This window comes from Equus asinus, chromosome 15, assembly GCF_041296235.1.
Source record: "Equus asinus isolate D_3611 breed Donkey chromosome 15, EquAss-T2T_v2, whole genome shotgun sequence".
Taxonomy (NCBI): Eukaryota; Metazoa; Chordata; class Mammalia; order Perissodactyla; family Equidae; genus Equus; species Equus asinus.
The window spans coordinates 34,869,861-34,884,074 of NC_091804.1; the positions used below are offsets into that span (position 1 = coordinate 34,869,861).

General features: G+C 43.5%; 1 protein-coding gene across 2 annotated transcripts in view; it reads left to right on the forward strand.

Annotated features, from left to right (window-relative positions):
• Positions 1 to 6,011: 6,011 nt before the first annotated feature.
• Positions 6,012 to 14,214, forward strand: part of PKIG (cAMP-dependent protein kinase inhibitor gamma) — an 81,589-nt gene continuing 73,386 nt past the window's right edge. The window contains exon 1 of one of the 2 annotated variants that reach the window (XM_044748524.2): positions 6,012 to 6,102. The gene's annotated coding sequence lies outside the window, so the exon portion shown is untranslated. The remainder of the gene's footprint in view (positions 6,103 to 14,214) is intronic. The other variant, XM_044748525.2, reaches the window with a different exon arrangement.

Here is a 14,214-nt window from a genome sequence, read left to right on the forward strand (position 1 = left end):
CGGCCGCTACCGAGAGGGCAGCCGTCATTGGTAGAAGGGGAAGGCGGAGCTAAACTAGTCCCGGGCTGAGAGGGGAGGCGGAACTAAACGGGCCCGGGGCTGAGGGGAGAGGCGGAGCTAAATCAGCACTGCGCTGGGGAGGAGGAGGGGCTAACCGGCCGGGGACTGAGGGAGAAGGCGCGGCTAACCGCCCGGGTCTGAGAGGGGGAGGCGGGGCTAAACGGGCCCGGGGCTGAGGGGAGAGGCGTGGCTAAACGGACCCGGGGCCGAGAAGGGAGGCGAGACTAAACCGGCCTGGGGCTGAGGGCGAGGCGGGGCTAAACCGGCCGGGGCTGAGGAGGGAGGCGGAGCTAAATGGACCCGGGGCCGAGGGGAGGGGCGGAGCTAAGCGGCCCCGGGGCCGAGGAGGGAGGCGAGACTAAACCTACCCGGGGCTGAGGAAAAGGCGGGGCTAAACTGGCCGAGGGCTGAGGAGAAGGCGGGGCTGAGTGGGCCCGGGGCTGATGGGGAGGCGGGGTAACCGGCCCGGGGCTGCGGATCCTGTGAAAGCTTTATTCCTTCACCGCGTTTGTATTCCCTGGGAGCCCATTATGTGTCAAGATGTGGTACGGACGTGCACCAGAATTGATGGGCTAGTTAAGCAGAGGCTGACGCTGAACAGAAATGCATCACGACGTACGGTGCTGAGTACCCTGAAAAGGAGTCTGAGGGAACATTCTTTTGACAAGAAGTTAATTTCATGCCTACTATGTAAGGGACAGCAACCTCCTCGGGGTTAGTCCTGGAAGGCTTTTCTGAGGAATTTATATTTAATCTGAGAACTGAAGGATGAGTCCAAGTTAATCAGGAAAAGATGGGCATTGTTTCCCATGTTGATGCAAGTGATCCATAATGAATCTATAAATCGAAGTCGGGGTGAGTTTATTACACGAGCCAGTGTTGAGGACTAGAGCCCCGAAGTGACCTTGGCCAGGGAAGGAAGCACCGGGAAGAGGCGGGGTGTAGGGAGTGGCAGTGCGCCGTCTTAGGAGGAAGAGACGTCACATGTGACAGGAGTATCCCTCTGACTAGGGCCCCCAGATGCTTTGCTGGCTCAGCGGGCGAGTGGTCACGGGATGAGCACAGTAGGTCAGTAGTTAATCCTTAGTTTCTGGGAAGAAATGCTTATCTATAAAGAAATGCTGATATGGCAGGAGGGCAACATCCCCATCTCCAAGGGCGTCCTCCTGGGCTTTGGGAGGTTGCGAGTGTTTAAAGCAGATGTACAATGCGTGCTCAACAAGCCACGTCAGGCCTTTCTGGAAAAACAAGGTTGGGCCCAATTAGTTTTGAACCAAACGGCTTCCTCACACCTCCAATGTAATGTATTGCTTTTCATTTATTCATCACCTAACATGTGGGATATATGTACCATTTGGCATAAAGGAAAGATCTCAGGGTGCGTGAACACGACATTAGGTACCAAGGAAAGGCAGAGTGAGAAAGGGCTGTTTCAAACCAAAGAGGAAGTTTGTTTGAGACTAGTACGCATTGAACATTCTTCTAACATTTGCTTATCTCCCTTTTTAACAGAGTGAAGGCTTCCTTTTCCAGATCTCTCCAAAAATAGCCACAACTACAGTTAAATAACAGTGTTTTGGTTGGGAGAGGGTGTTTGCAGAAATTCTATTTCTACCAAGCAATGCTGGTTTTCCATTTAAGCAGTGATGTAAATTTAAGTAAAAATTCAGAGTCCATTTAAAGAAAAAAATGACTGACTTACATAACAGCACAGGTGGTACGCAGGTATGGCAACAATGATGACAATGTTATACAAATGACTAGTGTAGGGGAACATTCACCTGGGAATATAAGAACCTGTGGAGTTTGGAATCCTAGAATATTTAGGCTGGAAGAAGCCTTAGAAATATATTCTGATCGCTTCTTTTAGAGAAATGGAAAAAGGCTCAAAGTGTAATAGTTTGCCCAAAGCCACAAAAAGGGTTGATGGCAGAGTGAGAAGAACTACCAAACTTTCCTAATTCCTACTGTCGGGGCGGGAAAATCCCCTTTCTTCCCTCCTTGTATCCTTACGGCTGGACTAATAGTAAAACTGACACAAGATCAGATTAACAGGAGAAAAACCCAGTTTAATACATATGTATTGGAGGTCATAAGGAAATGATGCTTGGAGAGTGAACAAAGCAGGCAGTATATATATCTTTTACACAAAGAAACAGTAAATTTGTGAAGAATTGACAGGACAAAGAAACTAGGTTTGGGATAGGTAATTAGGAATTTAAGCAGAGTTTCAGCTCGAGGTGGTCAATTAGCAGGGTTTGTCGACACAGGCTTCTCGGCAAATCCCCAGCTCTGGGGATAAGGATGCAGGGAGAGCACCTTTTCACAGGGGAGATTTATTTCCTGCTCTCAGGGGAACAGCGACAGGAGGGTCAGCATGCCCTTTTCGCTTTTCAAGGAACTTCAATTCAAAATAATCAGTATGCTATCGTGGGATATTTTGGGGTGGCCTGACCTAGGTCCCAAGACGACCTCAGCCCTTCTGCACCCTGCTTCCTCAAAATACCTGCCCAAGTCAGGCTGCTTCAGGATCACTGAATCTTCCAGGTAGCCAGTACAATCGTTGCTTCTTCCTGTCTGGGCATTGCTGGACTGGGTGAAAGAAAGCTAAGATGATAAAGCCCGTGACCATATTCCACCAGATACACACCTGCAGTCAAAAAGAGTTAGATTTATTTAGCTTGTTCAGCAAGGGAGAACGCACACCAGAGACGTCATGAGGTATCTTAGTGAAGGAAATTGGGTAGAGCTTATTTTAGACTTCCGGTTTGTGCTGAGTACCTCTTCGGAGGGTTTAAGGAGGTGGGGAACAGTTTTGACTCGGACACAGTCAAGAAGCAGGGGCAATTCAGTGATTAGGTATCTTAAATCATTTTTATCCTGGAGGTACGAGGGTTAAAGCAGGGCCAGAGCTGTCACTGGAAAACTCGTGTTAGAGGAGGATGTTGGGTCATCTTGTGGTTCTGGAGTGGCCTTGTCTCTGCCTTGTTCCAACTACAGAATGGCCTTGTCTCCTATGTGTTTATATTCTGGAAGTGCTCTTTATGTTCAGTGAGGGACTTTGGGTCTAGCTAGCAGCTGAAGAGCTTTTCATTTTCTGACCTGCAACCATTAGTCCTCCCAAATGTGGGATCCTGCCCATCTTTCACTGTTTCTGACCTTAAGTGATGAAGTGTGCCTTGTCTAGGTGGCAAATGTGGGGGAGAGCAGATCTGTGAGATCATCCACTCCAATTTACTACCTCATGCAAGAACCCTTCAGCAACATCTTTTCTGGGGAGGTGGGCGAAGCTCACTGCGACCCAAAACAGCCCTCCCATATTTACGTTTCAATTGTCAAAACTAGGTTGTTCCCCGCCCCAGTATTGGAGGAACAATTTTCCTCTCTCCTCTTAGGTTCAGTGACTAGGCCAGTGTGAGGGATCAGAATTGGCCACCCAAATATGTCTCTTTGGATTGATTATTTTTAAGGACAAGAGACTCTGAAAGAAACTTTGACCTTCCCTGTGGCTGCCTAAAAGAATTTAAGATAGAATGCCTGTGCCCAGGACAGGCCATCACCAGAGATAACTCTGGGTATCGGTAGACTGCGAGGGTCCTTGCTAAACTCATTCTTATCAAAGTTCTGTCTATCAAACATTTGCTTTTCCATCTCCATGTGAATTGCCTTCCTCTCCTTTGAAGTCCCAAACCACTACCCCCAACATCTTCCTTAGTCTTTAGCTGAAAATGTTATTTAGGGTGGTAGCTTTGGCCATTCTGGAGAGTTACTCTGTTTTCCTGGGTTTCTCCCAAGTACGCGTGTTATAAAGCTTTGTTTTTCTCCTATTATTCTGTCTCATGTCAGTTAAATTCTTAGACCAGCCAGAAGGACCTAGAGGGGAGAGGAATTGCCTTCCTCCCCTACACCAGCTAGGCTTTTAAACCATTGCACAAAGGACGACAAATTTTAAATTTGTAGAGGAGTGGTAAGACAATGGAAAGGGGTTTAGGCTTTTAGGGGTGGCAGACTGTGAGAAGGTAAATATATGGGAGAAACTAACTGAAGTTAAGGATTGTTTTAGTAAGGTTTGTTATGATGATTCCTTTCACTGATAAAAGTCTAGAATTGTTCCCTGTGATCAACTTCTGCCCTTCCTGGTACAGAGGAGGAGGGGACACCTTCACAAAGGGAAATGTATAGGGGGAAGGCAGAGAGCTTCTCTATGACTACTTCTCAAATGCTTTCAGCTCAAAATAATCCTTATGCCAAAGTGGCATATTTTAGGGTGGCAAATTCTGATCCCCTACACTCCTATATATCGTCTGAAAAGATGATGCATGTACTTGGCTTTAAAAAATACTGCATAAAAGAACATATGAGGAAAATGTATTATCTCCCCTACCCCCCGCCATCTCCCAAATTGCTTTCCAGAGTTCATATATGCACATGCCAGCATTATATGTATTATCTGTCACTCCCTTTTTACACGTGGTTGCATTCCAACCACATGGTGTTGCACATTGCTTTTTTCACTTAACTTATTCATTCATTCAATAAATATTTATCAAGCTTTTACTATGTGCCAGACACTGTTCCCGGTGATGAGAAAACAGCAGGGAACAAAAGAAAATGCCTGCCCTTAAGAGTTTATGCTGTAATGAAAAGAGATGAGCAATAAACAAACTAATATATAATATGTCAGACACTGAGAAGAACTGTGAAGAAAAAAGCCAGGAGAGGAGAATACAGAGTTGGTGGGGTCTGGTATTTTAGAGGAGTCAGGGTAGGTGGTCTTTTTGAAGACCTGACATTTGAGCAGAGATAGGAAGGAGGTTCCTTCCTATCCATGGGGATATCTGGAGGAAGAGTGGTCCCAACATGGAACAGCAAGAGGAAAGGCCCTGCAACAGACACATGCTTAACTTAAAACCCAGAAGGCCAGGGTGGCTGGAGCATAGACAAGAGGGAAAATGGTGAGAGATGAGGTTGGATGGTACCCAGGGGAAGTTCTCTTAGAGGATTGTGGGCAGCCTTGGTAACTCTACACTTTATTCAGCACAGTGAGAGGTTTTGAGCAGGGGAAGGACATGATCATGCTTACATTTTAACAGCATCATTTTGGCTGCTGGGTGGAGAATAGACTGGGACAGCATTGGGGTAGGGTTGGAGCAAAGACAGGACTAGTTAGGTGACTATTGCTGTATGCGTAGCTTGAAGAGAGGTCTGTACTAAACTGTATCTACATCTGTATCTACCTGGGTCCCTCTTATTATTATAGTGATCCATTTTATGGATGTACCATAATTTATTTACTCAATCCCCTACTGATGGACATTTAGACTGGTCTCAACGCTTCGCTTCTACAAACAACGGAGCAATCAATATCCCTTGTGCTCATGTTCCAGTATATCTGAAGGATTGTTCCAAGAAGTATAATTGCTCGTCACAAGTTAAAATAAATTATTTCCCAGAGTGAAATGAAATCTGGTGATTAATTCTCACCTTGAGCCCAAAGAAACAAGTTTATTCATTCTTTGCCACCCCACCCCTTCAGAGATTAATGAGTGGGGCATCTGCCACCCCTCCCACATCAGTTTTCTCGTCTTTAAATAATCCCAGTCTAGCATGCTTCTGCCTACGCCGCATCCTCTCCCCGACGGTCCCATGTCAGGTTACAGAGGGGTAAAGTGAGGCACAGGCAGCGTCCGTGGCACAAGTCCTCCCCCCACCCCACCCCCGGCCTTCCTGGCCCCCTCACCCCTAGCATTCTCTTCCTTCTCCCCTCCCCAGGGACTAAGTTCCAGGCTGCTAAACCCCACCCGGGTCCCTTATTGCTCAGGACCCCGACTCCCACCCTCTTTCCCTCCTCCTCTCGCTCGGGGGCTGCCGAAGGGCACGCGAACCCTCCAGTCCCTTCCGAGCCGCCGTAGCGCGAGCCGCGGGAGCGCCGCAGCTCCGGTCGCCAAGGCAACGGGCTCCGCTGCGCGCTGCCAGCGCCTCGCAGCCCGGGGGAGGCGCTGCGGGCCGGTGGCCCGGCTCGGCGAGGCGGCGGGACGGCAGGTGAGCAGGGGCCGAGCGGGCAGTCGCGGCCCAGCCGTGCGGGTACCGGCGTCGACTCGTCGCAGCGGGCGAGGGGCTGGGCAGCGGGGGACCCCCGCGAAGGAGGCTTGGGTCGGACCTTTAACCCCCTCCGCCGCGCCCGGGCGGCGCCCCCTCGTGCCCTTTAACCCCGCTCGGCACTGGCTTGGAGTGAGCTGTCGGCTGTTGATTTTATTTGGGGGCCGTTGTCCTGATCCGAAAGTTTCTTAAAAAAAAAAAAAAAAAGCCCTTCTTATTTGGGGATCGGGGAATAACTCAAAACTGCAGAAAATGTATGTCTGTGTGACTCTTCGGGGGCCAGAGAGAATTGACTTCTTTGTGCATTAGTTTTCCCATCTGCAAAATGGAGATGATAGCACGTGTCTTACAAGGTTATTACAAAGTAAATTTATGTTCAGTGCCCTTGCAGGTAAGTCGTCAATACTTGAGAGCTTTTGTTATTCCTACTACTACAAGGAGGTCCATTACTGAGCATCTATTGTGTGCCAGGGCCTGGGCTGGTCGCCAGGGGTAAAAAACTGAATGAGACGTCTTGTCCTCAGGGAACTCCATAGTTTTACGGCGTAAATAGGAATTCATTATGATTCGAGCTATGATTTTGGACATACAGGAGACTGTGAATGCACCAATAAGGCAGTTAACCCAGATTTCTGGAGACGAAGTGGGGGAGGATGGTCGAAGAGATTCTAAAAGAAGATGACTTCCAAAATGAGACGTGAAGCCTGCCTTTGTAATGGCCAGAAGATGAGGCTGGTGAAGTGCACAGTGTTCTAGGCAGAGAGCAGGCACGTGCAAAGCCCCGGGGAAAGAGTGCAGGCTCCTTGGGCATCTGCAAGGATTTCATAGGCTGGCTGGAGACACATTCTGAGAAGTGGAAGTGGTCTGGCTAGATGTGTTTGAGAGATAAGCTGGTGCCCCTTCTGAAACACTTTCCTGTATCTCCTAGTGAGTTTTGAGGAGTTCGGACTTTATCTTGGGGGCAGTGGGAGCCATCAGAGGATTTTAAACAGGCAGTGAGTGTGTGTTGACCAGAGGTATGGTTTCAGAAAGATCAGGGTTTTTTGGTGCTCTCTTGGTCTCATCACTCCTTCAATCTGTTTTCCACATTGCAGCCATTCATTTATGGTGATTCAAAAAATATTTATTGAGCCTCTGCTGTGTGCCAGGCACTGTGTAGGTAGTAAGGAATCAGGTTCCTGCCCTCATGGCGTGTGTTCCAGACACGTTCAAAGGTACATTCATGGAGACGAAAGCAGTCCAGTTACAACTGGAACTTAATCAATATTGAAAGAGTTCCATTCAGAGAGATAAAAAAAGGCCCGGATCATTCAGGGCCACTGTGTGGCACACTCTTGGAACAACCATTCGCTTAGACTACACCGAGAAGAAATGGCCAGAGAAGTAGGAGGAAAATTAGGAGAGTGCAGTAATGAAAGCCCAAGGAAGAGGTCAGCTTTGCTGGATGCTGCTGAGATTTCGAGTAAAATAAGTTAAATATTAAAATGTGCCCTTTGGATAAATAAATATAGAGGTCACTGGGGACCTAATTGAGCAGATTTGGTGAAATGGTGGAGGCGGAATCTATATCGGCAGCTTCCAAAGGTTCAATATAATGTATCAGTGGGATGAGGAGAGAGTGGGATGTGAGAAAGTAAAGACAAAGTGTAGGCAGCTCAAAGAAGTTTGGCTGTGAAGGGAGAGAGAGAAGGCTGGAGAACGATTGGGGAATAAGGTGAAATCTTTTTAAGCATGAGAGAGATGTGAGCAGATTTAAATGCTGATGGCAAAGAGCCAGTAGTGAGAGAGAGGCTGAGAAAATACAGGAGATGAGGGGGAAATCAGTGGCACAACTTTCCTGAGAAGCTGAGAGTGGTAAGATCCACAGCACAGGTCCTTTAAAAGGAATCTGAAGGCTTCTACTTTTTTGGAGAAGTGGGAAGTAAGGTCAATGCCAAAAAGGAGTGCATCAGTGTCATGCAACAAGAAAAAAGAAATGCAAGGTGTAAGTGTGGACAGAAAGTTATATTTTCAATATCATCAGATAGCAGACATTTATTGAACTAATATTGTGTTCAGCACGTTTCATGTGCTAGTCTCAGTTAATAATGTGGTCTTTACAACTACCCTGAGAGATCGCCTCTGTTATAATTTCCAGCTTATGGATGAGGAAATTGAGGTAAAATGCTTACCACCGTCATACAGGATTTGAATCCAGGTCTGCCTGAGCCCAGAGCTTTTATTCTTACTCACTACCTAGATGATATGATTGTCTACCTATGATCTGATTATCTGCTGAGAAGATTCGAGAGAATTGAATTAAAAATAATTAGATATAATAAGGTTAAGTGAACAAGCAGCTACAAGATAGACAAAAAGCACTAGCTTTATGTCAGCGGTAATAGTCAGAAAATGTAGTTAATGACAATAGCAACATGAAAAATAAATACCCAGGAGTAAACTTTAAAATAAATGTGCCCAGGCTAGCCAGATAAAATAAGAGTTGACTGGAGTAGGGGTGGTAGGGGGCAGAATGGGTGTTTGGGTGAAGAGGAGGTATTTTTCCCTTGGGAAAATCAGGGTACTCCATACTAGAAAAGGAGCATGTGGAAAAAGCAATGTTTATCATAAGATATCATGGGAAAATATGTGAAGATGTTGACTATGATGTTTTTATAATATTGAAAAACTGAAAACTTAAATTATGGTGCAGTCATATGATGGGTGCTATCAGCCATTAAAAGAATGAGGTGGGAGCTATATATATATATATGAGAAAGATGAAAGATGTTTACATCATATGTTAGGTGTGAAAAGCAGATTATAGTACAGTATGTTCCTATATTTGTTTTTTTAAGTATATACATATGTATTTATAGGAAAAATGTCTAGAAAGATTAATTCTTTAAAATTTTTTTTATTTTTAATTATGGTAAAATACCTATGACATAAAATTTATCATCGTAACCATTTTTTTTAAAAGATTTTATTTTTTTCCTTTTTCTCCCCAAAGCCCCCCAGTACATAGTTGTATATTCTTCATTGTGGATCCTTCTAGTTGTGGCATGTGGGACGCTGCCTCAGCATGGTTTGATGAGCAGTGCCATGTCCGCGCCCAGGATTCGAACCAACGAAACACTGGGCTGTCTGCAGCGGAGTGCGGAGCGCGCGAGCTTAACCACTCGGCCACTGGGCCAGCCCCCATTGTAGCCATTTTTAAGTGTACAGTTTGGTAGTGTTAAGGATGGATATTCACATTGTTGTGCAATCAACCTCCAGAATTTTTTCATCTTGCAAAACTGAAACTTTATACCCATTAAACAACAACTCCCCTTTTCCCCCTCCCTCTAGCCCCTGGCAACTGCCATTCTACTTTCTGTTTCTGTGAATTTGACTACTCTGAATAGTTCATGTAAGTGGAATCATACAATGTTTGTCTTTTTGTGATCGGCTTATTTCACTTAGCTTAATGTCCTTAAGGTTTATCTATGTTGTAGCATGTGTCAGAATTTCTTTCCTTTTTAAGGCTGAATAATATTCCATACACTTTCTAGGTACTTTACGTGTATAAACACATTTTGTTTATCCATTCCGTAGATGAACCTTTGAGTTGCTTCCCCACTTTGGCTATTGTGAATAATGCTGCCATGAACATGAGTGTAGTAGAAAGATAAATTCTTTATGTCTGCGTCATGAGATCGTGGGGAGACGTTTATTCCTTTCCTTATTGCTTTACTTTTCTTTTTCTATGAGCATCAATTGCTTTCATAATCAGAAAAAGAAATAAAGGTATATATTCTGTTTTGGGAGATGAGGGAGTAAAGGTAAAAAAAGTCTGATCTAGGGTAGTGGCAGCAGGAATGGAATGGAGAGGGCAGATTTGAGAGACATTTCAGGAGAATTGACAGGACTTGACAACTAAGAGGTAAGGGAGAGACAAGTGGAAGACGAAGACTTCCCTGCCTATGGTGTGAAGGGGCCTCATCTTGGAGGGCTTAGACTAGGGAAGGAAGGTGGAAATAAGGCTGGAGAGCCCCTGAGCCTTTGTTCAGGAGTTTGGACTTTTTCCTGAAAGCAGAGGGAAGCCTTTGATGGAAGGGAAATGACTTAATCAGATTTGTGTTATAGAAAGATCACTCTGGCTCCCTTCACTCATTCTGCAAGCTGAAGCCAGATAGTGCCAAGTTTCCCTTTGTGTTACTTAAGAGTTGAACCTCTGTTAATTTCCTTTTATTTGAGATGAAGCATTAGTGCTGAAAGATACCTATCTATTCTTCTAGAAGCACCTGGATATTTTAAACAGAGTCCTATTTAGATTACGTTGATTGTTAATTGTGTTGGGTTTTATCTCAACAATACAGTCTACTGTAAATTTACTTTTTACCTTTACCTTTAGTAGGGGAAATATGACTAATTGGGAAAGTAAACAAGAAATATAAACAACTCCAGTTAGAGAACTTCAATTTATTGCAAATATCTTTGACACTGTCCTTTTGGGAGAGAAAGGCCATTATGAAGAAAACAGTGTCATATTGAGGAGTTACTACAAAACAGAAATTCTTACGAGTCGGAATAGCTTCAGCCCATTCCCGTTTTCAGATGAGAAAATTGAAATCAGAGGATTCCGCACACCTCCCATCTCCGACATCTAATACACCCTGGAGTTTTAATCCAGGATTCCTTATTTTCTTTTTATATTATATCTTCTTCTTATGGAAAGTTTTGAAAATATACAAAAGTACAAAGGATAGTAGAATAAATACCTTATTCCCATACCCCAGTTTCAACAGTTAACAACACGTGGCCCATTTTATTTCAGTATACTCCCCCACTCTTTCCTCACTTTGGATTATTTTAAAGCAAATCCCAGACATCATATCATTTCATTCATAAATACTACTTTTTTTTTTAAGAGATTGGCACCTGAGCTAACAACTGTTGCCAATCTTCGTTTTTTTTCCTCCTTTTTTTCCCCAAATCCCCCCAGTACATAGTTGCATATTTTTAGTTGTGAGTCCTTCTATTTGTGGCATGTGGGACGCCACCTCAGTGTGGCCTGACGAGCAGTGCCGTGTCCATGCCCAGGATCCGAACCAGCAAAATCCTGGGCCGCCAAAGCGGAGTGTGCAAACTTAATCACTGGGCCGCGGCGCCAGCCCCATAAATACTTCTATATGCATACCTAGGCGATAGGGACTTTTTTACTCTTTTTTCTCTATAATCACAATACCATTATCACACCTAAGAAAATGAACAGTTGTAATTCCTAAATATTACCTGATATCCACTTAGTATTCACTTTGTTCAACTATCTCATAAATGTTTTTTTCCATTAGTTTGTTTGAACTGGGATCCAAATAAGGTCCACTTATTACATCTGATTGACCATCCCTTAATCTGTGTCAATTTCTCTTTTTTTTTCCTCCTTTTATTTGTTGAAAAAATCAAGTTTTTTGTCCTGTACAACTTCTCACATTCTGGATTTGGCTGATTGCATCCCTTTAATGTGTTCCTCTATTCCCTTTATTTTTTTTGGCCATTATACTTAATAGGTGGTGTTGTGTATTACATCAGCAGGCAGAAAAGTCTAGTTCTCTCTCTGTGTGATATTAAAATTGACCATTGGGTTTAGGTATTGTTTGCATGATCCATCCGTTGTAAGTTTCTCATTAGTCTTTCACAGAATGGTTTTAGCAGCTATTAATGATCATTTCCTAGATCTGTTATTTCATTAGGAGTTGCAAAATGAATCCAGGTTTTCTGATGCCAAGTCATGTGCTCTGTGAAATCCCACTGTCTCAGTTAAAGGAAGCCTTTGCACACTGTCGTGTACTGTCTCCTCTGGTAGGTGGAGAAAAATCCCTCAATTAATAGCTCAGCTTAATATATTAAAAAAAAGAAAAGAAGACAGAAGCTGTATGCTCTGTCCAACACTCATTGCTCACAACATTGCTTTCCTGGGTTGTTCTTATGCATTGGCCAAACCACACAGTGGAAGGGCTGCCTATAGCAGTGTTTTTCTAACTGTAGGTTGTTACGTATTAGTAGATTGAGGAATTATTTGAGGGAGAGGTTCCAGCATGTTTTTTAAGTGAAAAAACAGGATAGGAAGAACAGAAAAACCCCAGAGCGTGTATCGTATAGTAAGAATAAGCTTTGTTTTGTAAAACTTGTGTTTCAGCTCTTTTTATGTATGTCTATCTGAGCCATGATATAAAATGTATTTCTTATTGGAGTCATGTTCAAAAACCATATTGTTCCAGTGTTCAGATGACCACCCTGAAATATAGCAAGTTCTTTAGCCAAGGATTCAATTATGTTCAAATCTACTACTTATAAAATAGTACAGTCTATCGATCCCTTTTAGAATTCCTTTAAAGACTTTTTGGGTGACTGCCAGTTAACCAGAATTACATTATCGCTGATGACCTAATCCTCTAGTATTCAAGTTGAATTGAATACGTGAAGAAATGTGAACTCTCCAGGGGTTTTCACGCATACTGATGTTTTTGGTTCTCTGTTACCCTTGAGGTAGTAAATATGCTTCCAACCAGCTCTGGCATCATTAAAAGGCATGCTGGAGCCTCATCAGTATTAGGTGGTTGGGAACGGGAAAGAAGTCAGGATTGGGCTGTTAGAGAAACTGACTCAGCCCTTTGGCTGGCTTCCGGATGTGGGAGTGGGGCGGGGGCACCCAGACCTCCTGTGCACACGATGGTGACAAAGGCCGCCCTAATATTGTTCCTGCCCTTTTCAGGATTGGCTTAGGACATAAGCAGTTGGACACTAGAGATGAGGGACTAGGAAATGCAGATGTTGGACTACAGTGTACAGTTAACATTTTAAAACTGGGGTTCAGAGAGTGTAAGTTGCTCAGAATCAGCCAGTAAGTGGGGGAGCCAAATTTCAAGGCTTTACCATATCCTGGAAATATTCTGAGCAAACGTGTGCTGTTAAGCTTAATAATAGTACGTACTGCATGGAGTTGTAAGGATTGAATAAGTAGTTAAAGCATTTAACACAGTGCCTGCCTGGAAGAACCATGCAGTAAATATTAGCTGCTATTATTATTTCTGAAATATGTTTTCCCTTGTTGAGTAGTTAAGCCTGCTCCTACCTCATGCCCTGCTCAGTTTCATTTTTCAGCTGCTGCCTTTGTTTCTGTATGGACTGGTGACACGCCCTCCTTATTGAAAAGGTGATTAGCAGTCTCCTTTGCTTTGAGACAACTGATAGCTCCAAGGAATTAGAAAGAGCTTAGCACTTAGTCTGGGTGGCTCTGAGCATGGGAGGATTTGGGGGTGATACATAGGCAGATGATCGATACCTCTTGAACAAAGAAACTGCAGAATGTTTTTCATATAAACCTTTTTTTGTTTTAAATTTAATTTTATTTTTAACAAACTAATAATAAAGCCTTCTTAATTCTATGCTATAATATTCTCTATTTGGGGATCTCAGCTGCCTAAAGAATGACAGTATCATATACATATGTCATTTAAAAATAGGACTTCTAAGTTTTCGTAAATATTTTAATATGATACCATTTAGTTGTACGTGAGGTAGATTTGGGTGATTTTTTTTTATAAATGAGACTTTGTGGCCAGTGTACTTTTAAGACTAGACTGTGTTTTTGTTTGAATATTTGTACCAAAGCTTAGCATTCTACTGCTTACTGATTGTATTTTACTACCTAAGAAAATCAGTGCTATATATATTATTCCAAATTAGTTTATCTGAAACATAATACCTGTTACCTTGTGGTTTTTAAGTTAAAACCTGAGGCATTATTTTCAATTTGTTATTTTTTATGGATAATTTATTAAAGCCGAAGGCACCATGATTGAAAGTAACTGAAAATTAAAGTGGTATTTCCATGCAGGCTAATAAAATGGCATAGTTTTCCTATGGCCTCAGAGTCATTGTTCTCTTTTTAGCCAATATTTGGAAGATACTAGAACTCATCGGAATGCAGAGTTGTATAGTGGGAAGAACAAGAACTTGGGTTTCAGGCAGATCAGGGTTACCTTGGCAAGGTCTTTTAGTCTTGGTCCCCTTATCTGTGAAATGCCTCAT